We start from the raw sequence: 16,430 nt of genomic DNA on the forward strand, positions 1-16,430 counted from the left end.
TGTCCACATTTTTTAGTTGTGCTACGTCTTTCATTTTCGTTGCTTAGGCATACTGATTAAGGCTAGTAGCGCCGCTCAGGACGAGCAAAAAAGGACAGAGGTAGGGGTAATCAAAGGGACCTCTGTCCTTTTTTGCTCGTCCTGAGCGGCGCTACTAGCCTTAAACAGTTATGACATACCAACTCGCCCAAACTGCCACGCTTTAGGCATACTGAATTTACTTAGCGCACGAGCGCCCTGTCTATATAAAGTTACGCAATTCTAGTGCAGGATGTGGGCCTTGGAAGGACCAGCTGATGAAAAAATGAACGCCTGTTCTGCACAGTAATGCTTCTGGCAGACTTGAAAGCATCGATAAATATGGTGCCTGCCTTTTGGAATTGCACCAGTGCGCTTCCCTTAAAGAACCTAGGTTCTGAAGACGTACTTGGCTAACCTACCCGCTAATTAGTATGTGCCTATTTTCATAAACTTTGTGAAAACATTCATGTTACGTGTCCCCCATTCACAAAATGGCGAAATGGACACCGTGTTATTTCGAACCACAAACATGAAACAGCCAAGCCATGCCATAATAAAATCAAATTAATATTTTATTCCTCTTCAGCTATCATATAATTTTTGTTTTTAATAGTATGAATATGATGGGCGAAATCATCAGTTGCCCGTGGTGCGTTGCAGTTGCGACGGGAGCTTTTTGCTGCCCACAATTTGTGATGCAACACTTTCGTAGCATTTGTAGCCAGCACTTCAGTATTTAGTGGCATGCTGAAGCTAATTTAGCATAAGCTAGTGTAGATTAAAAATATGCCATAGTTTTGATGGTTAATCTCAGCTTTTCTGAAATAACGGTAGTAATGCGCTTTATACTGTATTTTTCAGCACTGTCATTGTGGCAGTCTGCATCACCATTTGGCCTATTTTGGCATCCCACAAGACACGCTGCTACCCTGGGTGTTGTACCTCGGTCAATTGCTGAAGTTCTGCAAGCCCCATTGAAGCCAACTGTCATCCGCATCCAACGGAAGAAACTCATTGTTCGCGCCGTCATAATTTCTCTTAAGCTGAAGCTAAAAGCCGGGAGAAACAGCATATATTCCATAAGAATTTACCACTGCCCGACAGGCTACTGTCTTGAACAAAGATGGTGTTTTATTCTAGAATATATTTGTCAGCAGTACTACTACTTCTGTTTATATCCTTGGAAACAAACAAGCGAAGACACCAAAGACAACATAGGAGAAATTACTTGTACTTACTAATTGAATTAAAGAAATGACAAATTAATGGAAATGAAAGTGGATGAGAAAACAACTTGCCATAAGCGTGCGATGCTCTAACCAATTGAGCTACCGCGGCGCCGTTTTCCCATCCACTTTCTTGTGTACTTATGTTTTACTACTAGAGCGAACTACTACTACTACTACTACTACTAGAGCTAGATCATTCCCCACCTGCGGCAAGTTTTTTCATCCGCTTTCATTGGTATTAATTTATAATTTCTTTAATACGATTTGTAAGTGCAAGTAATTTTCCCTATGTTATCTTTGGTGACTTTGCTTGTTGGCTTCTCATGATATGAGTATTAAGAATCGCGCCCCTCGGTTACCTCCCTTTCTCAATTCTCCTTCATTACTGCTTCTGTTTCTAGGATAAGAGTTCACGCTGTATTGCATACTATCAAAGTACAAAAAGGTAAGAATAATGTTAATTTATTGTTTTAGAAAAAAATTGGCACTTGAATGGACCAGAAATTATTAAAGGGCACATACTGTCTTAATAAATATGACTGAAGAAAGGACATCTGGATGAAAAATACGACTTCAGCTACAACGTGTTTATGAATGCAAATCCATGCAGTCAAACTGCTTTTAGTGGTGATGTTTGCGCTGTTAGGATATCAGAAAAATGATAGATGTCCTAAGCAGAATATTTCGACGGCTATTGTAGTGCAGCAGGACATTAACTGGACCTCTCCTCCACTTGCACACCAATGCAAGCGCAGCACACACAGCACAGTTGGAAAGGCAGTTGCTCTTCGTGCGTGTGTTGGCAACCTGGTTCCTGCATAAGAGAAGGGGTTGGTAATAAACATACAATGACGTTGAAAAAGGTCCATGAAAACTAGATTAGGTACTGTATTCGTTGTGTTTAGTTCATATTTCGTAATAATACATTCGTTAAAGAATTTTGTGTTGCAGAGCGCGATTTTTTTTACAATAATTAGCACATACAGCTTTTATTTATTTTTATTTGCAAAGAAACATTTTTCAGCTGGTCTACCGCTTGCGCAGCAAGACCGACATACAGTAATCTAACACTTTTAAAATGAACTCTATAGAGAGCTGGGATGTTCGCAATCAAGGTGTGCGAGATATATCTGCTACCACTTGCTAGCACTGTCTGTATTAGGAGCTGTTACTACACTGCTACACCTTTATTTATCGGAATAAAAAATAATGCGATGTACAAAAACTCTACTCTGTGGTATTGTTATTCTTTATCTTTTATTCGAACAAAACATGAAATTAACCTGTTTATACCTGCAGGTATGATTCTGAATGTAATTTCATGGTTGGTGACTTCCTCGTTGAGCTCTGATCTTCATAGGGATGACAAGCTAATTAAACTAAATGGTTTGAAGCAAGGATTACGTAATTATTACTTATGACTTTAAATTGCACCAAATGCACACGGTTAGCGCGAAATTACAGTACATTTCTTATTTTACTTAGAGCAACTAGCTGCATCAAATTAAAGAAAACTGCAAGAATTAAAGTGAACGCACCTGCTCGTTTACAGAGATGCTCACTTTGCTGCGGTGTGTTTCTCCGTCCTTGGATTAGCGTAGGCACTGACGATCTGCCCAAGTACAAACAGCGCCGACGGGGCGACGGCCTGCGCTCGCACAAGCGACACACGCACACAGGCAATACACGCACTAATGACAGGAATCTTCGTAGCTGTTTTCTTTTTATAAGTTTGAAGTCCGCCGCAGTTATGTATCGCGCCGTGCTTGAACTGATGCGGCTTTCTACGATGAGCCGCGAGAAACACGTGAATGCACTGACGCCGATAGTAGTTTCGGAGCACTGGCACGAACAATACCCGTATGCAGGTCATCAACTGGCTCATGCACGGAGTAAGACGACAGTCATCGCCCTAGCTCGCAGTCTTCTTGACAGGACGACCGATCTGTCTCGGCTCCGCAGTGGAACGATTTCGTTGCCGATGCGCTCCAGACGACTGCACCAGTTCCTAAAACGTAGCCCTTGATAATGCGCAGCACGGTTAACCCAAGGAAAGCTACGGAGGCAACTGGCGTCCATCGGAAAAGGCTGACGAGGCGAGCGACAGATCGCAAGGCAGCCATGTTTACGCACTAACTTCACTCGAGGAGCGATTCAAGGTAGCTGCGAGGCTACCTTGAGATTCTGGAGTAATGCGCTCGAGCTTTCCTTCACTCAAAGCACGTTTCAAGTGGAGGGATATTTGTGAAAGGAAAAACCGCCCTCAAGGAACATTTCGAGTGGAGGGTCAAGTCGAGGTGCGTTTGTGAATACGAGGCTAAGCCTCCAAGACTTGCTGTGAAACAGCATATACTAGAGCCAGCTGCATGACTATACATTTCATAAGAGCTCGCAAGCCTTGATTTATCAAGACGCTGGTACCAATACACCGATGGGCTGTAGTGCGGTGCCGTGCAAATTTGACTTCTGTCATAATTCGCTGAAGCGCTCTGTGGGGTCAGTGAACGACACCTGTGTCACCGTAGAGATAAGACGCGTTCCAAGTCGCCGAGTGGACGGAATATATGAAAGCTTTATGCATCGTGAGCCATTATGATGTTTACTGTGTGATTTCGGCGTGGTCAAATGTTGCCAAGCATGGTGCCAGCTGTGGGTTTTTTGTCTTGCATGCCGCCCTTTAAATGCTTTTACCATGTTCTACAAGAATACTGCTAAACAAGCTTAGCGTTAAAGCCATCATTCTAATTTGTCGAGGGGCATCAATCACCGTGACATGGTGTGAGCTCTCATTGTAGAACTGGATCTTGTTTTGTATTTCAATACAATGACCACAAGAAGGCTTCTTGGTGCCGTGCATCAAAAGATTCCTTGACTGCTGTGATGATAGAAATGTTAGCTGCTTGTCTTCATGAATCCTCCCACACACCAATTTTTATTTGAACAGTGAGGTAACACGAGTAAGAATATTCCTGTAGCTTAATGTGCCTAGATGTACTGAAAGGCAAAATAAAACGGGGGCGGGGGGATAGAAATTGCAGATAGAAACTAGAATAAATATTTATTCCAAGTTTTGTTTGTGTGAAAGGCTCTTTTCCAAGTTATTCGGTGAATTTGAACTTCGCTTCCGCATTATTCCATTATTCCATGTACTGTCAACAACACATACGGAACAAAACATACGACATGAACAGCGGTAGGTTAGTACGCTTTGGCATAGTTGCATAGCTCGTAGCCAAAGAGTTCAGAAGTTTATTGTACCTAGAAAGAGAAGACGTACGAACCGTAAGTGCACGCGTTCTATTACCGGTTAGTTTTTATAATTGTTCCGAAATTTAACCGTTCGCTTGCCCTGGCGAGATTGATCAGAATCGTGCTTTCGTCACCAATAGTGCGCGGGCAGGCGACTGGCTCTCTTTCCGAACAATTAGGATCACACTTCCAGCAGTTTTTCACTTTGCTGCTTACCTTTCGAGTTCTCTTTCTTTAAGGTAGCGCCGCGAGATCTGACAAAGTGAACAGCCGAATCGGCCATGAGAGGAAAGACATTTCTAGACAACTTGGATTTTGGAGAGGCGTGGTTGCTGGAACGCATTAACTCTCGGAACAACTTTGCATCGAAGTGGCTGGGTAAGAGGTATCATCAACAAAAGCACCAGGTACTTCCGCAACCATTCGCATCCTCCGGTGCGCCGCTTCGGGCGTAGGTCGGGATACCTAATCCATTACTGCATTCAGCCCTGCCTAAGTAAATCAAATACCACAATTGAGTGCAAGCTGTTGGCGTACAAATCGCTGGGGCGCCTGGTTCATGGGCATGTCAGTGTGATGTGGTGACCACATTTTTCGCAGGATGTCAACGAACTTGAAACAGTGCTAAAAAGGCGACAAGACTGAATTGCCCGAGGCATGACCACGACTTTTCACCGACAGTGAAAGCGGCCCGCTTATCACTTTATTTGTTGAAACACAGATGACCATGTGAACCCATTTCCCTGCTGCACAAAATTTTCCCTTAATGTCGATCACTTGAGCACCAATAAAATATTCCAACCTTTCTCTGTGGTCAACTAGACACACGCGCCCTGAAACTGTTGTGCCCTTTAGGTCCGACTTAGAGCTTTACAAACTTTTTTTCATGCGTTCGTTTTCTTTGGGTTCTTCATGCACTCTCCGTGGGCTATGTTTATATCTATGTCTCTATCTAACCGTTTTCCTGCCTACTTGTGTCACTCAGTAGTCGTGCTCGTTCGTGGTGGAAATGGTAGCTGCTGTGCAGAGAAAACAGGGTTCGAAACCAACCATTCGACCAATTTGGGTCACTGAGTATGTGGTAATCTAAACATACGTTCCGCTTCAATAAACCTCTTTCACGCCGACATGGCTCACTATACATGCCGGACTGGTTAGGTAGCGCTGTTCCGAGAAATTGACGCGGAATCGGAGCACTGGGTATTTGTCACTCAATCTGTGCTGGTCTTCAACAAACATCTTTGATGCCAAATGAAGTAACTAAATGTGTGTCACTGGAAATGTGCCGCTCTACATTGACAAAAGGGGTCACCTAAATTTCTCCCAGCTGAGCGGAATGGCACCCACGTCACAGGGATTCCTCGAGGACAGCAACGCCACGCATTAGCAGGTTGTGCTTCAAATGCACTGAGTACGCGCCGCTTATCAATGAACGTCCCTCATGTCAAGGCTTTCGCCAGCTGCGCCACCAGTGCAGTTGGGCGTATTCCACTCTTCCATGAACGCCTCGCCAACTTGAGTCACCGAATATCTGCCACTGAGTGTAGGGCAAGCGAGAGAGCATTCTTTAGTGTTGGCAGGCAACGGTGCGCCACTCTTTTTCTCTTAAACGCCACGCGTGGACTTCTCGGCAACGCCACTAGATGACGCAGCGTGTCCATAAAGAAGCGGTTGGTTGTTGCATGACTCGTTCACACGCACCGCTGCGCCATACCTTTCGTATGCCACTTCAGTCTTCGCGGCGACGGTGCTAGATCGTGCCGAGTGTTCTTAGGGAATCTCTAACGAGCGATTCCGCTGCAATGTATGCATCCTACATAACTCGTTTCGACGCTGGCAATACACTGTGTCGCTATATTGATGGAATGGTAACATATTACTGCCAACAGTCATCGGGGGATGGGTTCTTCCGCATGTTTTTCATTGTGGTAGCTAGAGCTTTCCGATGCTATATGACAATACAGCACCTTGGCAATTATCCCCCTTGGTCTACGGCAGTCTCTTGGGGATAAACGCTGGTCGTAAAGAAACATGTAATGTTTCGTCATGATGAAATCAGTCGTCACGCTATCGCAATAATATTGGCAGGTGTACTTGTTTATTTTTCCCTGATGATCGCTTTTCACCGGCTAAAATATTAAACATTATCGCTCGGCGCAGGACGCGCCTGCATGTATCGGAAGTTTCTCAAACGTTATTGGTGGTTCTATTCGTTGTCGGTTGTCACAAAACCTTGTGCAATGTAATTCTATGCACTACGCGAATTGTGTACTGTTTTCTGGAAAGCGGGTAGGCTCCACCAATTACGCTGGAACCGTAGACATGTCACGTATAAAAGCTGACGAGCTTGACTCGTAGATCAGATTTTCGACGATTGCCGATTTTTCTCGTCGTTACCGTGGTGCTTTGAGTGTCACTTACGTTTGGGGGTGCAGGTTCGCCCAATAAAGAGTTAGTTTCGTGATTCGCAGTTTTCCTACTGTGTTTTTCACCATCATTACAAAGTGACATCTAGTGGACGTGCTCCGTTATGTAACGGAAGCCTCCTATAAGCTTAGGTCGTCAGGAAATCGTCAACATCGCCCCGAACCATCGAGCCAGCCGCAGGTTGCAAAAGTTACCGCCGGAGCTAGCACTTCTACCGGAGACTTCAAGAAAGATCAAGGCAAAGCCAAAAGCCGGAATGACAGCAGCAGCCGTATCTCCGATCGTCCTGCAACAACCCAGGGAGCCAACGAATTTTCACGGATAAACTGTTGAAAACCCCGAAGGCTGGCTAAAGACATACGAAAGGGTCGCTACGCTCAACAACTGGAACCCTGAAGTTGCGCCACGTTTACCTACTTCTCATTGGAAGATACCGCTAGGCCCTGGTTTGAGAACCGCGAGTCAATCTTGACGACATGGGGGCCTGTGTCGCTACGGCATCCTGCAGACCATTACGAGCGCCATGCGCAATCAAATGACAAAAGCTCTGCTAGAAGCCAGAGTGCAGCTTCCGAACGGGAACGTTGCCATTAACACGGAAAAGATGACCTCTCTTTTCTGCCATACCGACCCGAATATGTCTGAAGAGGAGAAAGGTCGTTTCCTCAAACAGGGAGTAAACCAAGAACTCTACGCCAGATTAATTCGCAATCCCGTCCTATACAGTTGCGGAATTCTCAAGGGAAGAGAAGATGCTATCAAGATGGCAAGTGGGCGTTTTAATGCCAATTTCACCAAAGTACGAAGACCAAGCACTTGGCTCCGAAGAGCTCCGATAAACCCTCAGGGCTGTCGCGCGCGAAGAACGTTGTGAAATGTTCTCGGCTCCGCAGCCTCAAGTGGCCTCGTTCACCGGGATTGTGAAAGAAGAAATCCAGCGATCACTTGAAGTTCCCGATATGAAGCCCGAATTGCCGCCGCCCCAACCTAAAGCAATGACCTACGCCGCTGCCGTCACCCGCCTAAGTTCCATCGCCAGCAACCGCAGCCGCCGCCGTCAGCCAGTCCGCCTATCAGCCCACGCAACGGCCCGAGGGAAGATTGACGTGTGGCACACCTCGACCACGGCCCACTGCGAGAAGCCGGCCATGCCTACCACTGATGCCGATACCGTGAGACGGGACTACGAGGCTTTGCCATCAATGCGCCTCGTTCACAACAAGGCGAGCGTACACATAACATCGCCGACAACATCGCCGCAACGGCGACGAGACCCCGACGTCTTTCCCGTAGGTTGTTATCAGGACGCTGCCTGTCACCCCAGCGCCGACCGTACACACGACCAGCCCTTGACCGGTCAGTAAGCCCATATCCGGAAAACTAAGCGCAGCAACCGATGTAGGTGCGGTCGCTGTTTGTCGAAATGCCGAATATCCTTCGCCACCGATGGAGACGCCAAAGATACTCTCCCGACGAAGTAGCGACGACGCGACGCCACCCAAACGAAGCCTCGAAGCCAAGACAACTGTAGAGATTAATAAAATAATTGTTGTATGGAACTCTACGAAGGCAACACTGCCTAAACACCTGACGACCCGACGTAACATCAAGGGGCCAACGCAATACAGCCGTGACCCGGCACCGCGCCCTATTTGCAACGCCAGACAAAGAATCACCGACCTCAACGTGCTTCTCAACGGCCGCGCAGTCGCCGCTTTAGTGGTCAAAGGAGCCGACAACTCCGTCATGAGTAGACCATTCGCCACCCAGTTAAAGAATGTTAAGATTGCATCGGAAGGCCCTCCAATCCGGACAGCTGGAGGACACCTGATAACAACTGCTGGGATCTGGACGGCAAGAATTATCCTGCATGACCGAATTTACTCTGCGACCTTCGGCATCCTGAACAGCCCTCGTCAGACGTAATTCTCGGCATCGACTTCCTGAATCAACACAACGCGATCATCGACCCGAAGTCCAAGTCGATGTCGCTATCGGAAGACCAAGCGATACCGCCGTAGAGATTTTTGAGTCATCATATCTTGAATGTGCTCGAAGATCAGGTCGCGTTCCTCCTCGCTCCAGTATCTTTATTTCCGTCGAGACCGAAGCAAGCTGACGTAGAAGGCGTCGTCGACGGTGACCAAGATTTACTGCTCGAGCGTGAAATTTTCTTCGCAAGAAGGATGGCTCGATTGCGCGGAGGAAAAGCGAAAGTGTTGCTGATAAACTTCAGTCAAGAATTTAGGCACCTGAAAAACGGCTTAATGTTTACATGTATGGAAGAAATTACAGAAGTCAGAGACACGTTAGCGCTCTCTGATTCAGCCGAACCTGCAAACATGGTCCGTTTTACTGAACCAGCCTTCGATATTATTCCGAGTTTTTCGAAGCATAAGCAAGCACAGCTCAAATGTGGTCTCAAGCCACACAAGGACTGCTTCTTGTCGTGATAAAGGATTCGTCAAACACCGCTTGCTAAGAATAGCATAATAACAGAAAAATGCACTCGACCGTTCCGTCAGAGCCCTTACCGATTTGCGACGCGACAATGGGAAGCTTTACGGCAAAAAATCAACGAAATGCTGCGCGGCAACATCGTACAGCGGTCAAAAATTCCGTGGGCGTCTCCTGCAGCTTCGATGAAAAAAGAAAGGATGGAACTCGGCGTTTCTGCGTCATTTTCCGCTTCCTGAACAAAATCACTGAGAAGCACGTATTCCCCCTACCATGGACAGCCGACATTTGGGAAGAGTTCTACAATGCCAACTATTTTTCGTCGATGGACCTAAGACGGGCCAGTGGCAATTTGAAGTCGACGAGAGGGATAGAAAGACCACCTTTATCGCGCCAGGCGGCCTCTGTAAATTCAGTCATGCCATTTAGTTTTTGCTCAGCACTCAACATTCCCGCGTGTAATGGGCGCGGTATTGGCTAGTTTGAAATGGCAGACCTGTTTAGTCTGCCTTGATGATGTCGTCGTGTTTTCCTCAAGCCACTACGCTCACGTTAAGCGCCTTGCGACGGTACTAGAGGCCATGAAACTGCATTTGCTGACCCTGAACACAGAGAAATGCCGCTTTGCTTACGAAGAACTTCTGTTCCTAGGCTAAGTCATGAACAAGTCAGGAGTCTTTCCTGATTCACAGTAAACAGCTTCCATTGCAATTTTTCCGTAGCCTGCTGACAAGAAGGCAATGCGCAGGCTTTTTGGCCTGTATGCCTATATAGGCGCTTTGTCAAGAACTTCTCTCGCATCGCCGAAATTCTGACTCTTCTCGCAAAATCCTACGTCGAATTTAAGTGGGAGACACTGCAAGTCGTTGGTATTTGAAGAATTAAAATTTGGAACACGCTTAAACTTCGTCTTTAAGAGCAGAACGCGATAGCATTCAAAGAACCCTGGCTGCTTTTCATGCTTCCCAGCAACTACAGCTTAGGTAACCGCAACGTCTGCCGGAAAATGCTGGCGGCGAACGCTATGCACGAAAGCAAGCTTTCAGGTAGAAACGCGGCCTCTTGGGTCGATCTCCTGTTAGTGTTTAGCACTTTTAATATTTCAGTCTGAGAAGAGCTAACGTAAAAGATAAGCGCTATCGATGTTTTTTTTCCATTACATTTGTCTGTGGGCCCCCTTTCTCAAAATTCCGAAGGATAGCTTTGTAATGAATGAAAGACAATGTATGAGCAACTTTTGTGGTAGAAGAGTCGTTAGGTATTCATGGTTCATAATTTGGCGGAACATTCTTTTCGAAGAAGCGACTTCCGACGCCGGGATCTTCTGCGATGCCTTAAGGTTAAAACTATGTCCATAGAGAAAGAAATTATGGAAGCGCGGACACTCCTATAGAGCCCAGCGGCCGAAATGACTGCAGGGCACCCAGCCGCCGGTGTTTATACCTGAACCACACTTCCTGTTTCGGTTTTGGGAGCACGTGTTTCGGTTGTGGGAGCGCGTGTACTCTAACTGGTACGCGTTACGCCGGCTGTGCTGATGGACGCGTTTTTTTTTTTCTTTTTGCTTCTACAGCTCAACCGCGCTCTCTTTTCGTGCAAAATGGTTCTATTATTAAATAAAAATGATTGCGAATGATCTTTACAAGCCTCCATCGAGTATGTGCCACGTGCAATTTCATAAAGATGCAAGACGCCTTGTGAAATGAGGAAAGGTTCATTTTGTTGTATATAAGTGCTCGTTGCGGGCTTTTTGTGTCTTCATCCAACGTTGTGGCACCAGGTAAGCAGAAATAGTTCCGGTTTGAAGCTCCACCGGACGACGTCATCGGAAAAGTAAATTACAAGCATGTGTCACTTCGGTATTAACACATAGGATTAATGCGCGTAGAGGCAAAATGTGCGAAAGTGGTGAATGGGTGGCATTACAAAAAAAAAAAAGCAATTCACTTTTACATACATGGCGTAAAGAAACCCGCCTCATCCCAAACGATACCGTACATATACTACGAAAACATCCTACTTCCAAGCATTCCCCTCTTCCCGGGATTTACTTTCTGCACTTTAAGAGCACGAATACACAGGTTACTGTGCGTTTCCAAAAGACCTTGGCTACAATGGACGCGATGGTGCGGTACGAATACACAGAGGTGACCACAACACAGGCCCTTCACCAGACCATACTGGACGCTCGCAGCCTGTCTTCACTCGTTCAGGAGACAAGATTTTCGAGTTACAAGTTCCTGGCGTTTGAACTCCTTGGCGTTAACTTTTTCGCGTTCTGCTGGTGCAAGCGACACCCGCCCGTGTTATCACTCTTGGCAATTGCTCGTTGCATTTTCGACATACGTGAGTACGGAAAGAAGGTTCAAGTTGTTGCGTGGTCATACATCTTTTCACAAACTTGTCGCAGTGGGATTCAGTACACGCCAAACTAACTTTGTCACCATGGCCAAGGTGCTTTTCGCTGCGGTCATGACAGGTGCGGTGAGTGTGCCTCACAATTATCCCAATATGTAGCGAAATTAGTTACAATCATGTTGGCGGTCAGAGAAAGCGTCACGAACTTGTCCCAGTAAGAATCAGTACACGATTAGAAACTGCGCCACACAGCGGAGCTGCTTTTCGCCAACTGCGTCACAAGGCCGGTCGCGGCGAGCGTGCCTCATAAGTAACAAAAAAGCATCGAAATTAATTTTCAGCAACGCTGGGCTTCAGAGAAAACGCCACAAACTTGTCAGTGCATTAAAGCGCGAACTTTAACTGCGTACTGTAGGACCGAGCTGCTTTTCGCTAACCGAGTCACGACGCCAGGCGCGGCCACTGCGCTTGAAAAGTACCCGAAAAAGTAGCGAAATTAGTTGCGATAATGTTTGGGGTTAGAGAAAGCGCCAAAACTTGTCCCAGTAAGGTTCAGTGCACGCGAAACTGCGTCACAGCACCATGTGCGACCAGCGTGCCCTAGAACTGCCGAAATAAGTTAAAATAATATTGGGCTGATACAAAATGTCGCAAGCACCTCCAGGTACGAGTAATTAATTCAACTTAAGTGTGCCACAATGGCTGAGCTGTTTTTCGCTAACAGTGTCACAAGTCTAGGTTCCGTGCCTTAAGCCCTATTGCTCGAAATGCGTCGCAGACTGTAGAACAATATTTCTCACCTTGCCGTAGTCCAATAGTGCAGTGGTACCATGTCGAAGTGCAGAAGGAACGCAAGAATTCGCCGGGAGCCCAACAAACCAGACTAAATCCAAAAATATAAAAACAGGCAGACAGGTCGCCGAACAGGCAAACGCTGAGATGCGCAGCCGGTCTCGCTCGGTTGGGCGGCGTGTCTGAAGAAATGACGCATGCGTATGGCGCGTCATCGGAAGTCATCGGAAGCCAACGGAAGTCTGCCCAAAGGATATCGTGAATGTCATGCGAAAGCCGCACGACATTCACTCCCTCAGACTCTTCCTTCGACTTCAGGAGCTTCATTAAAGCTTTCGCCAAGATAGCCAACTGCTTGATGGAGCTCCCAAAGAAAGATGTACTTTTGTCTGGACCGAAGTATGCGAAAAGGCTTACGAAGAACTAGTACAACGTATATCCTTGGACCTTGTTCAGACCCTGCCGTATTATAATTGATCGTTTGAGATGAACAAGGACGCATCAAATTGTGGTACAGGAGTAGTTCTGTAGCAAAGAAAATTGAAATGTCCCACTCAGCAACGGCGAGTGATAGGACGCTACTCCCATACATTCAATCCTACTCAGCTGAATTATTCGACAACTGAGAAAGAAGCGCTAGCCATTTTAATGACTCTGCGTTACTTCCGTTCATACATTGATGGAAGAAAATTCAAATTGTACAATGATCACTAAGTACTGACCCAGGTTTTACCTATGTCAGAGCCCAGAGGGAAGCTGCCCCGTTGGCTCCATGAATTTCAGCAATACAACTTTGGGGTCTTTCAACATGCAGGCAGTCGTATTACAGATGCAGATGTCCTGTCTCGATTGGCAGTTGAGGTTCCATATGGAATGGTCAACTTGACAAAAAACAGGAAGGGTATGAGTCCCTGCACTTCGAGGGTGGAAGGTTCGCTGTACTAGAGGCGCTGATGCCATAAGTACTTCGCTTATATCAAGACAGCCCTAAATATGGTGGTCATGATGGCTCGGAGGGCCACATGGAAAAATATGAAAAAAGATGTCGAAGGCTACGTCAAGCCATGTCACTTGTGCCAAGTTGACAAGACCAAGTACCATTCGCGACCCCACGAACTAGCTTTGCCATATCATTTCTATGAACCCTTCGAAATTGTACACGCAGACTATGCAGAACTGAAGAAGAACAGTCCTGCAGTTCGCAAGACGCATCGTTTTCTGGTTGCGATAGATCAGCGCACTATAATGGCAGCAGCGTGCCCCGGAAGAGAAGACGCTAACAGTGTTATGACCCTTCTTGATCACACAATGTTTCCACAGCTGAAAGTTTTGATATCAGACAATGTACCCGCATTCCTAAGCAAGAAACTTTAGCAGTGGACAGATAGCCGGGGTGTTACGCTACGACGTTGTGCTCCATATCAGCCGCAGGCAAATGGAACGGCCGAGGGAGTGATCCGTGATATTAAGCTATTCATCTCCTTGTACACAAAGTTTAAAGGATGGTGGAAATGCTGTCTAGAAGGGGCTGCGGCTCCCCGCAATAGGACGCATACTACATGGCTTGGTTGCAGCCATCATTTTGCTTCTTATGACAAAGTACCGCCACTGCCAGCTGAACCAACTCGGAATTGAAGACGACATACGCGTGTTTGAGTGTCGTAAAAGCAACGAGGAGAAAATCAGACATCGAAAAGCAATGAAGTCGCAATTTGACAGGTGGCACTAAGGACACCGGGTTTATGTTTCACTGAACGATCTTTTGCTTGCACGGAAGGGGCTGCCCGGTACTGATACAGGAGCACTTGGCCTTCTCAGAGTCGTGCAAACATCGGTACAACAGGGTTTGCTTAATTCTCGATAACAGACAGCAAGAATTTGCGGCCGTAAGCAATGTTCTCCGCTATCACCCCTGAAGGGGTGAACAATAAAAGCTGGAGGAGTGTAAGGTTGAAGAGAAAGATGACGCGAGAAGACGGTCTCGAGAAGTCGAGGAAGAAGAAAGGAAAATAAACAGTAATGACGACCGTATGACTAGGTATTCTTCGTGTCGTTACAACTCTTCCGTGGTAGGTGTGATCCATCAGAGACTCTTCATAATCAGTAGTTATGAGCTCACCAGTGTACAATTTGTTGCAGAAATTTCATAGTTGATAGGTTATGGCGCTAGCGTTATCTATACGTAACGTCTAGAAATGGCGTGGGGAGACCCGAGCCGCAAGACAGAGGGATGCCCACTGTGCCTGCTATTTTCACCACAGCAGGCCCACTAGGCACAGAAAGCGATCAAGATTGCAAGTTCAGACTGTGGTACCCCCAGTAGCTGTATCATAATAGAGCATGTAATATTTGCAATGCGTGAATAAATATTATTTCTGTACTCCAGTGCCCATATACCCTCAGCCACACGCAGCAGACCTTTCACGTACACCACCACGGCTGCGTCCCAGATACAGCCTACTCTTATTTTTTTATTTGAAGGTACGTGAATGTGCCAGTTACTTTATTTAAGGTCCTCGAGCACAGTATTGTGATTTCGTTGCTGATTGGGCAGATTATTCTATTGTTATTGGTTTTCATCTTTCATCTTCCTTCCCGCCGAGTTGATTGCAATTGAAGACCAAGCACAATTTCGTACGGCCATAATCAACACCATCGCTTCGGGCTTCACATGTGTATGACTACATCACTTGCTGCCTTCTTTGCTTTCTTTGTTATGTAACTTTTTTTTTTACCCCACTCCCCTCTGTAATACCTTGTGGTCTTGAGGGTATAATAAATGAAATGAAATGAAATGAAACATTAGACTGCAGAGCGTGTTGCAGCTGCGAAATAACAAAAACAAGCTACGATTATTCTTTTTTTTGTGTGTGTGTCCCTTTACACAGATGGTTGCTCCATCAAACGCAGTTTTGATGGCCTACGATGTACGGCACTCAAGGTAAACGGAAATGAACGGCAGAAATGAACACAGCAGCGCATGGAAAAACAAAGCAACATTTAAGCATAGCTCAGGAAATGTACACTCATTCCAGAAAGCACTTGTTTGACGTGCCCATAAAAAAACGTGTCACTCTGGTTGCTACATCAGCGGACTCGAAAAACAAATTCCTTTGAACGATATCGAGCGTGTGCCAGCCTCGTGTTTAGAGCTAGCTAGATGTACAGAAATAGGGTACCTACAAAGACGCATACACGCACACGTAGGCTGTCACTGAGTTTAAAAACAAACAAACCTTGAACTGCGAGAAGTGCTTGCCTATCTCTTTCCCGTCATCCTCGATAACGCGAGATGCGGCTGTAAACAAATGCAAAAGCTCTGTAGAAGTATTCTACAGGTGCTGTAAATGCTCTCTTAATGTGTTTGGAATTCCTCGGAAACTAACCATGATATAATGTAACTCTAACCGATTTAGTGGGCCGATGCTAAGATAGTGCATTCGAAGTCTGCGGCAGGAAATTGCAGGATGGTCGATGGCAATGGGATTAGCAGTCGAGCAACGTAGCGACACATCATATCCATGAAATTACGTTTATTTAATATCTGTAGCGGTCATGCTGAGACTTCCGTTGCTTCAGCTATATGCGAGATGATCCGGTATTGTCCAACCTTGCTATGCAATTCGCTTGCCAAGATCACCCATGAGCATGACGACATGACCATGACTGCGTGGCGCCGACGCAGTGACGACAAACGAATGGCGAAGTAGGACTACCCTGAATGCAAAAATCTAGGCGGTATGACGATGACTGTACGACGACAATGAAATAAGTCTTAAATAATGACGAAGGCATAAGGACGACAGCGTGAACACGACGTCATGAGAACAATGGGATGACGACGATGGCGTCATGACGACGGTATGACGGCAACTGGATGACGAATCTTGAATGACA

This window comes from Dermacentor andersoni, chromosome 6, assembly GCF_023375885.2.
Source record: "Dermacentor andersoni chromosome 6, qqDerAnde1_hic_scaffold, whole genome shotgun sequence".
NCBI lineage: Eukaryota > Metazoa > Arthropoda > Arachnida > Ixodida > Ixodidae > Dermacentor > Dermacentor andersoni.